Below are 3,954 nucleotides of genomic sequence, written 5' to 3' on the forward strand. Positions count from 1 at the left end.
AAATATTAAGGTGATGTTACAGTTTGTTACACTTTTTATTCTTTTCTCTGTTTTCTAGTTTTTTTTTTAAGATTTTATTTATTATTTTTAGAGAGGGAAGGGAGGAAGAAAGAGAGAGAGGAGAAACATCAATGTGCGATTGCTGGGGGCTGTGGCCGGCAACCCAGGCATGTACCCTGACTGGGAATCAAACCTGTGACACTTTGGTTTGCAGCCCGTGCTCAATCCACTGAGCTACGCCAGCCAGGGCTGTTTTCGAGTTTTTGTATCACAATACAATGTGCATGTATTACTGTTACTGTAAGAAAAATGTAAGCATAAGCATTTGAGATTTTAGATTAGCAATGAGCCAAACAAAATAAACACAACTGTTCAAAGAGAAATACTGTAAGTGCTATGAGGACTGGATCTACTTTTCTCTCTCAGCACCTCAGCATGCTTTTTGGCTCAAAGTATTGTATCAGTATTCACACATTCAATGATTAAACCAATTTTGATGAAGATGGCTGTATTTCAGAATCAAGTTCTTTAGAACAGAATAACTTGAAAATATCTTATAATGACGTCAGTGTTTTGTTCAACTCTGATTAAATTAGAGATAATCTAATATTGACCTTATTTCCATCATTCTGTCAAATGTTAGGTCAATTAAATTTTTCTAATCTTGAATTATTCTCATATTTGACCTTGATATGCTTTATGATTAACAAATAGGCTTCTCATGAGGAGTAGTTTTAATTTTTTCATTAGCAGAAACTCCTTGGGTCTTCTCAATTGCTTGGTATAACAATGTTTTTCTTTCTTTTTAATTTTTATTTCTTTTTGCAGATTTTTTATTGATTATGCTATTACAGTTGCCCTAATATTTCCTCCTTTGCCCCCTTCTACCTCCCACTCTAACAGGCAATCCCCAGACCATTGCTCATGTCCATGGGTCATACATGTGCATTCTCTGAATACTCCATTTCCTATACTGTACTTTATATCCCTATTGCTATTCTATAACTACTTATTTGTATTTCTTAATCCCCTCACCTCTTCACCCACCCCCCTACAATCCCCTCCCATCTGGAAATCATCAAAACACTCTCCATATCTATGACTCTGTCTCTGTTCTTCTTGTTTGCTTAGTTTGTCTTTTAGATTCAATTGTTGATAGATATGTATTTATTGCAATTTTATTGTTCATAGTTTTGATCTTCTTCTTCTTCTTAAATAAGTCCTTCTAACATATCATATAATAATGGTTTGATGATATGAACTCCTTTAGTTTTTTCTTGTCTGGGAAGTTCTTTATCTGCCCTTTGATTGTAAATGACATCTTTGCTGGGTTGAGCAATCTTGGCTATAAGTCATAGCTTTTCATGACTTTGAATATTTCTTGCCAATCCCTTCTAGCCTACAGTTTCTTTTGAGAAATCAGCTGACAGCCTTATGGGAACTCCCTTATAGGTAACTAACTTCTTTTTTCTCTATGGTTCTCTTCTTTATTTTTAACCTTTGGCATTTTAATTATGTTGTGTCTTGGAGTGGACCTCTTTGCATCCATCTTATTTGGGACTCTCTGTGCTTCCTGGACTTGCATGTCTATTTCCTTCACCAAATTAGGAAAGTTTTCTTACATTATTATTATTATTGTATATATTTTTTTGTGTGTTTATCAGCCACAGTGCCTTATTGAGTGCTTTAATAGTACAAGTGTACATCAACTGATCCACAGTCAAAAGTGGCAGGTCCCTAAGAAATTTACAAGCACTTTAACTAAATCAAAATACTTATTATTTTGTTCATTCCAACAGTCTTCTGTGTGGGGGACAGAAGGCTAGTAATAAACAAAATCTCAGTAATGCACAGTGATTATGTTTGAAGCTTTTGTACAAAAACTTGTTCCCAGTAGCATGCACCCACCTATAAAGACTTCAGTAGAAAAAATTAACCATAAGTACTACATTTAAGTAGAAATGAGATATAATTCTGAATTTGTGTTTCCCCAAATATCACCTAAAAGAAAAGAAATTAAAATAAAACAACAAAAAACCACATAGGAATACAAAGTTTTGTAAGAAAGCTCTTACTATTAAAGGTCCAACGTTGTTTGCACTGAAAACAAAGTTCCCATCCACAATGATGTGGGAAAAAAGAACCCAGATCTTTCAAGTAATAGAAATTAAAAAGGATATAATAGGGAAGGGGAGGGAAGGGGAGCAAAGGAAAAGAAGAGAGGAAAGAGGAAGAAGGGAGAGAGAAGCATGATATACCATTGCAAAATGGTTCAAAACATGATAAAAATAAGAAAATAATAACCAGGGCGCAGAGAGCTGGGTACATCTATTGATGCCCTTGGTAAATGTGCTTGCACAGGTCTGGTGAGGGTGGCAGGTGCAGACCCGTATGTGGTGTACCGCTTGGTCCACTGTCTGGCCATTTGGTCATACTCTGTTCTGTTGGTCATGAACTGTGTGGTGATGCTGCCCACCAGAGGTCAGCAGGGTTGTAATCTGTGAGAAAGGAGCAGATGGAGAGGAGGACTTTAGAAATGGTCAGGGCTGGACTCCAGTTGTCCTTCAGTATGTCCAAAGATCACTCCTTGGCTGTTAATATTATAATAATAGATTCTTGTTTGGAAGGTAACCTTAGGGAGTTTAAATGGATAGTCTGGTGAAAAGGTAATGTTAAGGAAGAACACCCGTCCTTCATAGACAGTTCCTGGGGGTCCCAATATAGTTGAACTCTATTCATAAATATTGTCTCCTTTGGGTCCGACACTGCAGTTGGGAGGAGGATACAACGTAATTTCTGCAAGTTCCTTCTGAATTCATTTAGCACTAGTTGACAATTTAACAGCTGTTGCTGGATATTTTCCCATCCTTTTTCTTGGGCTGAACTTGTTCTCTTTCTGCTTCTTGTTGAACACTTGTATGTTGGTCTCCATCAGAACTTCCTTCACTAGTGCTTGGACTGCCATCAACTCTCTGTGCCTCAGTGGACATTTTAGATCCCTCAGCACTGCTGCCCCTTCATTGTTTTTTCAAATAGATTTCCATTTTCTTGCTCTTTCTCTTCTCCTTTGGTACCCCTATTATGCAAATGTTGTGCTACTTGAAGTTGTCCCAAAAGCTGCTTACACTTTCCTTGTTTTCTTGGGTTCTCTTTTCTTCTTGTCATTCTGATTGGTTGTTTTTGCCTCCGTCTGTTCCAAATTATTGATTTGATTCTCAGCTTCATTCACTCTACTGTTGTTTCCCTGTAAATATTCTTTATTTCAGTTAGTGCATCCTTTGTTTCTTTTTTTAATAGTTTCTTTTTTCTTTTTTTTAAATTTTAATTGTTGTTCAAGTACAGTTTTCTGTCTTTTACTCTCATCCCAGCCCATCCCCCCACCCCTCCCCACCTCCTTCCTGTTTCCACCCCCTCCTTGTTTTTGTCCATGTGTTCTTTATATTTGTTCCTGTAAACGCTTCCCCTTTCCCCCGGAAATTCCCCTCTGGTCACAGTTGGCCTGTTCTCTATTTCAGTGTTTTTGGTTATATTTTGCTTGTTTGTTTGTTTTGTTGTTTAGGTTCCTGTTAAAGGTGAGATCATATGGTATTTCTGACTGGATCTTTTTTGTGCTGTTTAGATCCTCACTAAGTTCCTTGGGCATCCTTATAACCAGAGTTTTGACCTCTGCATCTAATAAATTGCTTATCTCCATTTTGTTTAGCTCTATTTCTAGAGTTTTGATCTGTTCTTTCATTTGGGCCCTATTTCTTTGTCTTCTCATTTTGGCAGCCTTCCTGTGTTTGTTTCTACCTGTTACATTGAGCTTCTCTGACTCTATGTCTTGGTAGCATGACCTAATGTAGTAGGTGTCCTGTAGTCTCCAGTGGCATAGCCTCCCCTATCACCCAAGCTGTATACTTGAGGTGCACCTATCTTGTGGGCTGAGTTTACACTCATCTTGTAGTTGAGCCT

General features: G+C 37.5%; 1 pseudogene; it reads right to left on the reverse strand.

The window, feature by feature from the left end:
* Positions 1 to 2,272: 2,272 nt before the first annotated feature.
* Positions 2,273 to 2,999, reverse strand: LOC123819880 (annotated as a pseudogene).
* Positions 3,000 to 3,954: the final 955 nt, after the last annotated feature.

The sequence above is a fragment of the Phyllostomus hastatus genome, unplaced genomic scaffold (assembly GCF_019186645.2).
Source record: "Phyllostomus hastatus isolate PE091 unplaced genomic scaffold, TTU_PhHast_1.1 phas_contig_34, whole genome shotgun sequence".
In the NCBI taxonomy this organism is placed as follows: domain Eukaryota; kingdom Metazoa; phylum Chordata; class Mammalia; order Chiroptera; family Phyllostomidae; genus Phyllostomus; species Phyllostomus hastatus.